This window comes from Mastigoproctus giganteus, chromosome 1 (assembly GCF_048544385.1).
Source record: "Mastigoproctus giganteus isolate SK-2022 chromosome 1, ASM4854438v1, whole genome shotgun sequence".
NCBI classification, from domain to species: Eukaryota; Metazoa; Arthropoda; class Arachnida; order Uropygi; family Thelyphonidae; genus Mastigoproctus; species Mastigoproctus giganteus.
The window spans coordinates 57,645,065-57,659,207 of record NC_143575.1 but is presented as its reverse complement, the minus strand read 5'-3'; the positions used below and the strand labels follow the sequence as shown (position 1 = coordinate 57,659,207).

The 14,143-nt window shown below is 35.3% G+C and overlaps 1 protein-coding gene across 10 annotated transcripts in view; it reads left to right on the top strand.

Annotated features, from left to right (window-relative positions):
* Positions 1–14,143, top strand: part of enc (R3H domain containing protein encore) — a 702,629-nt gene that overhangs the window by 211,849 nt on the left and 476,637 nt on the right. The window contains exon 1 of one of the 10 annotated variants that reach the window (XM_090373035.1): positions 10,158–10,346. The exons of the other annotated variants lie outside the window; for them this stretch is intronic. The gene's annotated coding sequence lies outside the window, so the exon portion shown is untranslated. Of the gene's footprint in view, positions 1–10,157; positions 10,347–14,143 lie in introns of those variants that run through there. 10 annotated transcript variants of the gene reach the window in all.

Below are 14,143 nucleotides of genomic sequence, written 5' to 3'. Positions count from 1 at the left end.
TAATTTTTTTTTTTTTTTTTTGAGGATTTTAATTCATGCAGAATTAATGTAGATGTCACTTATTTGAGAGCAAATGCTTTGGCTCTGATGAAAAATAATGCAGTAGAACCCCACAAAGCTGGCATCTTTATGACCCAGCACATTCTAGATTCTTGAAAATTGTGGTGTTTTTGAAGGTTATGTTTATGGCTTAAGTATTCAGGGGTAATTTGTTATTTTTGTTAGATAATGCAGTTGCTCTGATCCATATAATCTGCACAGCATCATAGTTGCTGGCATTAAGACATGTTAACCCATATGGCCGGATTGGTATAAAGGGCACTATGATTTTACCAATCAGATTGTCTTAAAATCTAAAAACGTACTATTGTATTGTTAAGTACAGGTAGTTCTTGACTTCACGAGTTAATTTGTCCCTAGTGTGCTCTTGTAAAGCGGGAATTTATTTCCCATAGACATAAGGTTAAAAATAAGAGTTATGTTCTCAACAATGAAATTAGTTAGCTGATTAGTTTGTTTAAACAATGATTGATTTTTCGAAAGAAATGAAAATGTAGCCTGTAAAATCAAGCAAATTATAATAATAGAGATATTATTTACGACTTATAAATATTAAAGAATGTTCATTCTTCATCATCATCGACTAAATGCGCACTCGTTGATCACTCGTTGGTTTGTTGCACAAGGAGTCGTCTTCTTCAGAAATGTTTCAAGAGGTGTTTGTTTCCAAGATAATCTTCTCTTTTAATTATAAATTTCATGATTGCATGCATAAGCATTTTTTAATGGCACACACAAATTGCAACTAACATGATTCGCATGGAGTAACAAGTTTATGAAGCTTAAAGGAAAATAAAAAGAATGAAGAGAAGAGTCTGAAAATTTATTTGTTTTTTTTATGTTTGAAGATTTCAGAAAGGGGAAACACATTTCACCATAATAATGCAAAAAACCACACAATTCCAGCTATTGGCATTTTCGCAAATGCAATAACATCGAGTTTACTACCTGTTTATAATTGCTTTCAGTAACAGAAAAGCCCAATAAACTGGAAAGTGCAAATTGTTTTTATTGTTTTATGGTCGTCACCTCCAGAAATGTGCTTTAGAAAAATATCACGAAGACATGATATTTATAATAGAACATATGATAACGATGAAAGTGTAGTGCATTTTAATGATTTGAATTGGTAACTAACCCAATTTACAAACCATGCTCACGACCTTTTATATGGCCTTAAGGTCATGCTTGTGACCTTAAAAATGACATTTTAGAGAGATAAATAGCTTAAACATTTCAACTTTCGAGATCTTGAAAAAGAATTACCAAAAAACAATGTGCTATTGGGTTCACATTACGATATTTTAATGATACAATGGTGTTTCTGGAACTGATTAATATCATAAAGCAAGGTAAACTGTAATGTATAGCTATGCACGTGGTTTGGAATGCAGTATTTATGAATGTTTAACATTCATTTTTTGCAATTAATGTTCATATTTTCGATTTTGTTGATACTTGATACTTGGGAATGAAAACTCGTAAAGCGAGAACTGCCTGTACTATACTGTGAACTAGTATTGAATGCCTCGCAAAATGAATGACGTTATCCGTTGCAAGCACATAGTAACAACTTTCTTCCAACTCATGTATTGATGATCTTGGTAAAACACCTCCCACCATTCCGAACACGCTCCATTCAATACCTCCTGTGGTCTTCCGTCAAAAGGATGTCAGAAGGATATTGACGAATCTTGATGCTAAGAAAGCTCCAGGTTCTGATGGTATTTCTCCTCTTGTTCTCAAAACCTTTGCTCCTGAACTTACTCCTGTTCTTTGCTGCCTTTTTTCACTTTCTTATTTCAAAGGTGTTTTTCCTTCTGCTTGGAAATTTGCTCATATCCAGCCAGTACCTAAAAAGAGTGACAAATGCCTCCCATCCAATTATCGTCCCATTGGAATTACTTCTACTCTTTCCAAAGTAATGGAGAAATAAATTAACTGCCAACTCTTAAACTACCTAGAAACCTTCCGTCTGATCAATGATTGCCAGTATGGATTGTCAGTGTCGATCCACTGGTGATATTCTGGCTTATGTTACCCATTTATGGACAAATTCAATGGAAAAGTTTGGTGAAACACAAGCAGTTGCTCTCGACATCTCAAAGGCTTTTGATCGTTGGCACAAAGGTCTTCTAAACAAGCTACCATCTTATGATTTGCCAACTATTTTTTGTAATTGGTTATCCAGTTTTCTCTCTGATCGCTCACTGAGGGTGATGGTAGATGGATCTCTGTCTTCTAACTTCTCCACTAATGCTGGTACTGGATCCCCAAGGTTCTGTACTTAGCCCCCACTCTTTTCCTCTTGTATATTAATGACCTTCTTCCATTGACTGGAAATCCTATCCATAGTTTTGCCGATGAGAACACATTGCATTCCAGTTTGAGAAACCTTGCCCTGCTCAATCAGCTTCAACTTCTCGAATATCCGCTACCAATTCCTTAAATGCTGATCTCCAGGTAATTCTCCAGCAGGGCAAAGACAACTTAGTTGATTTCAATCCTTCTAAAAACTCAGTCTTGTCTTATATCTAGCAAAAAAGATTCTTCTGCTCCTATGCTTATCTTTGGTGACACTCCGATTTTTAGGCAAAATGATATATCTCTTTTGGGAATTACCCTGACTTCTAATCTCTCTTGGCACGAGCACATTATAAATATTGCTTCCTCTGCATATATAAAACTTGGTTTTCTCTTTCGCTCTCGCCATTACTTTTCTTCCAAACAGCTGTTCACTCTGTGCAAATCGCAAATCTGCCCCGCCATGGAATATTGTTCCCACACCTCTGGGGTGGTGCTCCCAAAACCTCTCTGTCTTCTGATTCCATTCAGAAGAGGGCAGTTAGGTTAATTAATGACTCATCTTAACAGAGTCTCTCCACTCTCTGTCTCATAGACGTACTGTTTCTGCTGCATGCCTTTTTGTACAGATACTTCCATGGCACTGTTCTTCTGAATTGGCTTCTATAATTCCCACTCTCTTTTTCAAAACAGTCCAAACACGTGCCACCATCAACCAACACCCATTTACTGTCCAATTTCAAACTCACAGAACCAACTTTTCATCTTCCTTGTTTATTCATTCAACTGCCGTTTTCTAGAACAAACTTCCTTCATACGTATTTCCTGAAAATTACAGTCTACAGAAGTTCAAGTCTAATGTCAACAAATATCTTCTTTCATCATCTCAACCTCCAACCCAAGCACAGTACTTAGTTCTCTAGGTTCTAATATCTCTCGTGTTTGGGGTTTTCATATTTAAAAAAAAAAAAAAAAAAAAAAAAAAGATATGTAGTCTAGGAAATATGTAGAACAGAAAGAAAATGGTGTTTGAAAATTATTAATCGAAAGTAATCCATAAATTTGCGCTTTATTTTTTAAAGTCTGGATTTATTCAAAAACATGCCAGATTTTTGAATGCTGGATTTTTGCGGTTCTACTGTACTTCAGTACATTAGAACAAATATTACAAAAAATCACAGTGCTTCTTGAAATTGTTTGCAGTCAGTCTCCTCACATTTAGGAATCCTGGGACCCAATAATCCTTGTTGATTTTGTTTATTCAATAATAGTCATTCAAAAAGGGGATGGGGACAAAAGCAAAAAATACTGCATTTATATAATATAAGTTACAGTAATTGTATATAAACATATTTGAACCTACCAAATCTGGCAGTTCATTTTCCAGCTATTTTTAGAAAAATGTTCGAATGCAGAAAACCACCTGAGAATCAAAAATATGATTGTTAAAAGTGAAGATTTCATCTCAGAGCTATAAAAGTTTTTACCATGCTTCAACTTTATGGAGAAATTTGTTAAAGATTATTAGCTTATAGTTTTGAGACATAAAGTATTAAGCTGATCTGACTCATTCAGTAAATGAGTCAGATCAGCTCACTCATTCACTGAATGAGTCAGATCAGCCTCAAGGTATTAAGTCAGATCAGCTCAAGTCAGATCAAGGTATTAACTCCCAAAATTTTAGATTGCATGCGAATTTTGCTACCTGCACGATTTTTGTTTACAAAACTTCAAAAATAGGAATGAAGAGCAGATTTTAAAATTTATTTATGTTTTTTACGTGATTGAAGATTTCATTGAAGGAGAAACACATTCCACTGTAATAATGTAAAATCCCACAGAATTCCAGCTGTCGATATTATTGCAAATGCAATAAGATTGAGTTTACTACCTGTTTATAATTAGATTGCACTAACAGAAAAGCCCAAATAAACCAGAAAGTGCAAATTGATTTTTTTATTGTTTTATTGTCGTGACCTCCAGAAATGTGCTTTATAATAATATCACAAAGGCGTTCAAAACTGATTCTTATAACAATGATTCATAGGAATGAACGGTGGCGTGTTTGTCCGGTTATTTTCGAAACAACTTTCTCATTCGGGAACCCCTTCATCAGTTATCCTATATTAACTGTTCAGACAATCTTTTTCTGGTTCGCACAATGTAAAGTGTTTTAATCGGTAAGCATTGCTTCTGCTGATTTAATATTTCTTGTCTGTATAAAGTGTTTAATTAGTGCCTGAAATGTAGAAAGCTACAACAAAAAAAAAAAAAAAAAATTTAAATTTAGAGGAAAAATTAAAAATCGTTAAGGAGTTAGAAAATTGCGAAAAAGCTGTGACATTGGCCAAGAAATGCAGCATAAAGGAATCTAGCATTCAGTGAATTAGGGAAAATGCTGAGAAAATTAAACGTTCATTTATCTGTTCCACATCATTGCCTACAAAAAACACTACAAAAGTGAGAAATTTGTTAATAGAGAAAACTGAAAAATTACTTTCTTTCTTGATAGAAGATCTTAAAGAAACGAGAATGCCTCTTAGTTCAGATATTATTCATGCCAAAGCTGTGCAAATTTTTAATCGCTTACAAGAAGAAGAAGTCCATCCAATGCAGACATCTTTCAGGCCAATAAGGGTTGCTTTGAAAATTTTAAAAAAACCTCAAAAGTCGTCACAATCTAAAATTAACGGGTGAAGCATCCAGTGCAGATATGGAAGCTGCTTCCTTGCATCCAAAAACTTTAAAGGATATTATTGCAACTGAGGGCTATGTAGTAAGTTAAGTGTTTAATGCTGATATGACCAGCTTATTTTGGAAGTGTATGCCTAGCCGAATGTTCATTTAAAAAGCAGAGAGAACCTCCCTGGGTATAAAAGTCAAAAGACAGGTTAACACTTTTGTTATGTGGCAATGCAAAGGGTGACTTTAAGTGTAAACCACTTCTAATTTATATACAGAAAATTCTCGTGCTTTTAAAGGATATCAAAAAGCTCCTTACCAGTTCATTGGAAATAGAGCAAAAAAGCCTGGATGACATCTAAAATCTTCGAGGATTGGTTTTTAAATTGTTTTTTTGTCGAAACAAAAAGATATTGCCTGAAGAAGAATGTAGCTTTCAAAATCTTGCTTGTTCTTGACATTGCACTTAATCATCCTGCACATTTGTTTGATCTGCACCCAAATGTGAAAGTTACCTTTCTTCCAGCAAATACAAGTCTGTTAATTCAGCCGATGGACCAAGGTGATTAAAGCTTCCTTTAAACTTTATTATCTAAGAAGATCTTTTTTACAATTGGTAGAAGCTACTGATGGAATAGGCAGTCTTTCAGTTTGAGATTATTGGCAGAATTGTAGCATTCTTGATGCTGTAAAAAATATTGAATTTGCGTGGGGTGAAGTTAAGAACTCAACAATAAATGCAGTCAGGAAAAAGCCGTGCCCACAAAGCTGCACTAAAGAAGCCATGGGTGAAATTCTGGAGGTATTTGAGATTGTGAGAATTAGCAAAATGATTAGTGGAGAGGGATTTGATAAACTGGAACCAGCAGATATGCATCATAGAAGTCCTTGAATTTCATAGAAAACAGTTATCAGTGGGCGATATTTTTTCGCAAATGAAGAAAGAGATAACAAAAATGATAAAAACGTAAACGATGCGCACAAAGATTTGACCATGAAGAGAGACCAGCAGTGTTTTTAAGACTTGCAAATCAGCTTATCCAAGAAGCTCTGGATATGGATTCTAATTTGGAAAGAAGTTTACATTTTTACAGAACTTTATCATTAGCTTTAGTTCCTTATGAATAAATTTATAGAGGAAAACAGCGTGCGTCTAAGCAAACAACTTTATTTATTTTTTCAAAAAGTGCCAGATACTGTTGCAAGTTTATCACAGGAAAACAGTGATGAGGAAGCAATGGATTTAGATTAAAAATCTAGAGGTAAGTATTAGCAAGATTAATTTTATGGACATGTTTCTAATTTTTTTCTTGGTGAATAAAGACTTTTTTGAATTTAATTAATTAATTTTTTTTTTTTTCTTTTGTTTGTTTTTTTGTACAAGTACAGAACCCTCATTATGTCATATAAATACGTTTTGCATTGCATGGATTTGGACTGTGTGGTGTTTTCCAGGAACATAACCCTCATGCAAATTTGGGGATGACTCCATTAGTTTGTAGTGTCAATGTCTACAGTTGCATTTTCTCCACAATTTTTTGAAAGATAGGCCATGACGAGTCTTAAATTTCTAGAACCTTCCACCTGAACTTTAAATTGTTCAATTTCCATTCAGTGCACAAATGATTCAGCCTTAGCTTTTAAAAGATTGTCATCTATGGGAACATTTTCTGCACGCATCATCATTAGTCATTGCAGAAGTACCTTTTCAAGATCTGGATACTTCGCCTTTTGTGCTCGAATCCTACCCAGTGCCGTAGATTTCTGTAAACTTTTAATCTTTTTCTGATTTTTCAGAATAGTGAACAGAATACTTCAGTTAAAAACAAAAAGTGAATAATATTATTTATCCTTGTGGAGTTTCTGATATGTTAATATGAGAAACAGTTATCTAATTGATCCAAAAATATACTGTTACCAAGTGAGTGTTATCCAAAGTCTCATTTTTGTTTCTTTATTTTTGTCACCATCTACTAATTAAGCATTATCAGCTTTTGTAAATAGAGATTTCTTTATCAGGTGATTTTTCCATACATATAATGATACAATTGGATGCAAATAACATGATGTTTCAATTAAAAGGCATCAAGATCTGTCTCATTTTTAGGTTGAGACTATTTGTTACCTGGCACTTTTTTATCATATTTGGGTGAAATTTATTCATTTTTTGTTAAAATTGGACCAAGTATTACAATTTAGATTTTATATAATTTTGCTTGATCAACTGCTTTTTTTTTTTTTTAACCCAATGGGAAAGTTTTCCCCCATCTTCAGTTTAGCCTTCAATTTAGCCTAAAAGTATCATAAAAATATATTTCTGAAATGACTGTTAACCAATTTTATTTGAGGATAAAAAAACACGATTGTATTTGATGTTCACTCTTCAGTACATGCATATTTGCCAGTTTGTCACATCACTGTTTTCTATGATTATTGTGTTATTATTATATTTTCCTTCTAGAAATAAAATGGTTTACTCTCTTTTCAGAAGTACACCAATGATGTTTCAGACTGAACTGAGGAGAGAAAACAATTTCCCTATTGAGGAAAAGTATTGATTAGGCAAAATTTAAATTTAGAAATCATAAAATTTAAATGGTAGTCCGTAGTTCAGTTAAAAAATTCAAATTCAAAGATTTCAGTCTAGATATGACAAAAAAAAAAAAGGTCCAGACAACAAGCAACCTAAAAACCTAACAAGTGTGAAATAGTTCTTAATGCCTTTTAACATGATCACTGCCTTTACACATATAAGCAGAGAACAACACTGGGAGTGATATGTCACAATGCATATCTGAGTTCAGAATGCATCCAAGTGCTGTGCTGTAATGCATATGAGCGGTCATTCTTAAGCAGGCAACCAAGTGCCGTAAACCCAAAGGTACAAGAAATTAACAACTACTCAGTATTGGCACACTGACTGAATGCTTTGCAGTAATGCTTGGCTTTTGTTTATAGACTTGGCACACAGTTTTATTTATTCTTTGCTTGTGTTGATGTTAGATTATGCACATGGATAAAACCTTCTATAAAATTTTAAGATTTGTTTTGAATTACAGCTTGGCACAAAAATAAGTGTTTGATTTTAGCAATGAAAAATGCCACAATGCATATCTGAATTCCAAAGTCCAAACTTCTAAATTCCAACTATTATTTATGAATTTTGGAATGCTTTGAATGTTGGAATGTTGATTTATTTCAACATTTAAAAAATAACAGTACATTGAATGGGTTCTGTCACATGTAGGTAGCAGACAGTGGATGTGTTTAATTGAAACACCTTGCATGCGCGTATACTTGGTGATCACTGAATTGTGGCTACCCCATCTATAATGGACTATGCTGCATAGCTTGCAGTATAAAAAGCAGAATAGTTTCCTATATTTTGCATCTAGTTGTACAAATCAGAGTGATAAAATAGTAGTTATGGGATGTAGTAAAGATATCGCAGTTTCAAATGGGCATGATTGTGGGGGCTCATGCCTTGGGTGCTTCCGTATTGAAAATGGTATGTCTTGTCAGTTGCTCACTGCCCGCTGTGGTAAGGTGTGCAAAGAAGGGTGTTGAATGGGTCAAACCACCTGTCACTGTGTGACAGTTGACATTGTGTTACAATATGAGGAATGCAAGAAAAATATCCCAAATGATGATGCACTGTGCACTCAGACTTGGAGTTTCAGAGTAGACAATCCAAGAGACACCTTCCCCTCACTGCTGATCATTGTCTACATAGAATGTTGTAGTGCCAACAACATGCTTGTAGGACATGGGGAAGACTGGAAATGAGTGTGGAAATGCTTCAGTCCAACTGAACACCTGTGGGATGTTTTGGAATGGGAAGTGAGGCATATGGACATGAAACTGTCATCTATTCTGACTGTGGAAAGCCTTCCAGTCAGCATGGCTGCAGATCCCTACGACGTCTTGAGACATCTAGTGGAGTCATTGCCTAGGCACATAGCAGCTGTTGTCTGTGTGAACAGTGATTCAACATTGTATTAAGTTGGTGGTCATGATTCAGTGATCACTGAGAGTATATTGGGCAAGTATACATTGCACAGAAAAAACAAAGTATAGTATAGTGTTATGTTAGGCAACAAAAATAACCATTGATAAGAAATGGATGGCACAAGGTTGCATAGTTTGGGAGGGAATTTGTTTTGTATTTTTTATTTGCCAGTTATTAATCTTCTTTTCTTGAAATTTTGCAGTTGTAATAAAACTGATATATACATTTTTTAAAACTTTTTCGCTGTGAATAGGTGAAGAATTTTTAGGTACCGATTCCAGGTGTATAATTGATTTTTCTCTGTCACAAATTTTTTGCACAAAATTTATAAAAAAAAAAAAAAATAATAAATGTACTTCTATTACAAAATATATATTTGTATTTCACACATCCAGCAGACAGTTTTCAGTACAGAGTATTAAGAAGAAATGGTAATGTACACAAGCACTTTAACTCCCTAAATTAGCACTTTATTTAATGCTGTTAACATGCTTTTTTTTTTAAATTTTTTTTGCACATTGTTGTATTTTTTATTTTTATTGAAAATAATTTGGGCTCATCACATGAACAGCAGTCCGCCATCAGCACCTCATTCCATTTATTTTAAGTATCTTTTTTCCATAGTCTTGATATATTGGTGAAACCTTTCACCCTGTTCTTTGCTTACTGCACCAAGGTTCCATGGAAAGTGATCAAGGTGGCTGTGCAGAAAATGCCATGTTACAACCTAGTTTTTTGAAACTGGTAATCATGTTATGAACAATCATCTTACAGTCCTTCGATTTATAAATGACTAAATTTGTTCACAACACTTTTGAATGCTAACCAAGCATCCACCTTTTTCTAGATATAGAAGTTGTGAAATTATCATATTGATGTAGCTCTCTGATTTGTAGTCTATCAGAAATTTCATTATGAAGTTTAGCATCACTTTTCTCAGGAAATTTTAAAACTATGTACTGAAAACAGCCTGCCTCTTTATCTATGGTCTTTACAAACTGTTTCATTAGTTCCAGTTTTATATGTAGCGGTGGCAGATGCAGTTTACTTGGAGAGACAAGTGGCTCATTGATGACATTTTTTCTTCCAGGTGTGAGATTAGTCCTTTTTGGCCACGTCTTTCTAATCCAGCGATCAGCTTTAGTCCTGCTGTCTCATTCGCACAGAAAGCAAGGGAATTTTGTGTTACTGACTGTTCTTCGAGAAGTATGGTTAGCACCTTGAATTCACCACAAACTACCCATTTGTGATCACAATATTTCACCTTTTCTAACAAGAATTTCCAACAATCGTAAGTTTACTTTAAGTATGGAATAGGTGATCAGAATTGAGGGTAACATGTTCCCACTATGTTGCATAATTCCTTTTAAGCTTGACAATGAGCTGTCAACAAAGGTTTGCCTTTCCTGTGGGTCATAAGCAGTACCCAGTGCATTGATTAAATCATTTATGCCAGTACAGAACTCAAGAGATCCCTCTTTGGAGTAGAAGGGAATGAATTATTTCTCTCTCTCTCTCTGCATGTACCAAGCAGAACTGCCGGTTGTTATCAGATTCTCACATCCTGGATGCTAACAGCTATGCTAAATTCTTCAGTATGCCCAAGACCTGCACAAAATAATTTAGTTCAGCTTTTAAACTGTTGTGTCTTCTTTTATGTGGCTTGAACAGTACCTTCAAGTTTACTAGGCCAGCAGTCGCACTCAAAGTCTGTGTTGGAAGTATTAGAATTCTGAGATTTAGGTAGAATTATTTCATCTTCACTGTGAGGGACAGAATGAATAACTAATGGCAGATTTGGATATTCTTTTGCAACTTTGTTCATGGTGCTGTCTCCTGAAATATTCCATATGCGAAATAGCAATAAAATGTATGGCCTTTGGGGTTCACACCACATTATCAAATTCAAGGGAATTTTCATCTTCTCTTAAACCATTGCCTCACATTTTCGGTACATGGATGGCAGATATAATGTAGTAGAATTATTGAGACACCAATGACATGACAATACCTGAAAAAATGTTATGTTAACAACAACACATTAATGCTAAATTCACAATTAAAACACCTAAACACTTTTTTTCCTTAGTAGAAAATACTTTCATTATAGTTTATTTATGCTAATTGAGTACACTATGACAAATGTAACACTATTTTGTGAAAACTCATATGTAGGGAAAAAAAAAGAACAACAATGGATTTTGATAATCACATTAAGTAGGGAATAAAACTGGTATTTTAGTCAGGAATTAATGATGTACTGTATTTTATGATACATATTCAGAAAAGAATTTCCTTGGATTCACAAGTAAATCAAATATTATAGCAGCAACACTAATTTTACGATAAATGTACTGTACTGTATATTTATTCATAATTTATTAAATAAATAAATATTGAAATTTTACTTAAATTGCACAGCACTTTATTATATTGAACTGCAAGGATGTCAAACTTAGAAGTTCTCAGGGAGCTAGAGGGCCAAACAAATGGTTCTTGATTGGTTTGTGGCATTATTTAGCAAAATATTTAAATATTTTCTCTTTGGGAAAAAACATGCAATCTTATAACTATCAACATATATGAAGGTTTGTATAACTTATGAATTTTTAAATTTTATATTAGTGAATCTCCTTTAAGTTTTATCATTTGAGTTACTTATATGCAGTAAAATGCGCCGTGAAAGTTTACACTTGGGGTCCACACAACAAATGCTTCAGTCACACATAGCCCTTGACAAACATTTTGACATGATTATTGTATAGGGATGTTTTTTGAGGATAGTGTGAAGGGATGACTACACACATGATGTAAAACAGCATGTCATGCATAACATTTTCACTCAGTGAATTCCAATGATAAGACACTGCAGAGAAGTGCCATGAGATCAACACACAATGTTGTCTAACTGCAGTCATTTGCAGAGTTTTTGATATTTTACATCACTGATAACTTCATGCTAGAGAAGGTGTGTTCATATATAACTATTACTGTTAATAGGGACAAATGATGCAAGAAAGCAAGCTTATGGGGCATCAGCCGGGGAGGGGGAAAAATCCCTACCAATTTCACTATGCATCCTTTCCAAGACTTCATCTAGTTTGTCCTTGAATTTATTCTAGCTGCCCAATTCCACAAGGTGCCTCCGTAGCTAGGTGGGCAGGAGCAGCAGTGCATAGCACACGCTTCTTGATTAGACCGGGGTTCGAGCCTGTGACGACCAAATATGGAGGATGCGGAAAGGTCAGGGAATGACCAATGCATATCCCCAGAGCAATATGGCCTCAGTTGCTAATGCCCGTAAAAAAAAAAAAAAACCCCAAATAACAACAACAACAATAATAACAATTCCACAAAGACAGGTGGACGGTTCTTCCAACACAGAACCACTCGTTGGCTGAAATCAAACTTCACATTTATCCTGCAACCATACTTCCTTAGTTTGAATTTATGCCCTTCATGTGTATTCTGAGCAAGAGGAAGAATGCCATCAGCATTGAGCTTATTCAATCCATTTACACCTCTATCAAATCTGGTCACAGGTGCCTAGTCTCTAGATGCTGCAGTTTGCAGAACTTAAGCTTTTCTTGGTAAGAGCACCCTTTTGTTCCCTTCACCAAACTTATTGCCATTCTCTGCACTTGTTCTAACACATCTACATCCTTCCTAAAATGAGGCCTCCAGAACTATACAGTACTCAAGGGGCAGCCTAACCATGGCCTTGTACAAAGAGATAAGCACCTCTTTATCCCTCCTAACAAAGTTTCTGTATAACATTGACAAAACCCCCATGTGCTGTCATTGCAGCCTGTCTGCATTGGACAGAGAACTTCATATATGCTGAGTGTAGTACCACAAAGTTGGTATGCTACTGTGCAACGTACTGTGTGTGTGGATAGCATTAATTTGGGATTACTGCTATCCACATGCAGTGTCTTGCATTTGTGAATGTTAAACTTCAACTGCCTTTTCTCAGCCCATCAGCCTAATTTTTCTAGTTCTTGTTTGCAATTGTTTACCTTGATTACTGTCATTAAATACCCTGCCAACCTTTGTATCATCTGCAGACTTAGACATTAAGCCTGACATACCTTTGTCAGTATCATTAATAAACATTGAAAGCAACAGGGGGCTGAGCACTGAACCCTGTGCGCTCCACTAATAACATTATTCCACGAAGAGCAGTGCCCACTAATAATCACTCTATCTTCTTCCATTCAACCATCATTCTTATCCATAGCAGTAACTTCCCCTTAGTGCCACATTACCCCAGTTGGTACAGCAATCTGTGTTCAACAATATCAGAATCCTTCCTGAAATCCAAGTATGTGATATCAGAATAATTATTTATTATTATTATTTTTTTTGCATCCAGATCCTTTGTTACTGCATCATAGTATCCAGTCAGATTGATCAGATAACACTGCCTCTTAACAAATTCATGCTGTGCCTGCAATGTAATTGCCTTCCTGTTTGGATGATCCTGCATTACTTCTTTGACCAGTGACTCCATTATTTTCCCTGGAACAAATGTTAAGCTAACAGTTCTGTAATTACTCATGTCACTTTTTTTTTTTTAACCTCCTTTGTGATCTGGGGATACATTTCCACCTCTTTAGCCCGTAGGTGCATCCCTTGAATCCAGGAATGCTCTCATAACTATGGCTAAGGATTTGCTTACCTCTTTTGCTTCCTCCCTTAATATACACTGATGAGCCAAAACATTATGACCACCTACCTAATATGATGTTGGTCCTCCACATGCAACCAAAACAGCTTGTACCCAGCAAGGCATGGACGCTACAAGATTTCTAAATGTGTCTTGTGGTATCTGGTACCAACACGTAACCAGCAGATCCCTTAACTCTTGTAAGGTCCATGATTGAGATGCCGCAGATTGGAGTTGCTGTTCCAACACAAACCACAGATGCCTGATGGGATTGATGTCTGGGGAATTTGGAGGCCAGGACAATACCTGGAAATCTTCCTCATGTTCCACGAACTAGTCTCGAACAATCCAGGCAGTGTGGCATGGCACATTATCCTGCTGAAATACGGCACCACCAGAGGGGAAGACTGTTGCATTGA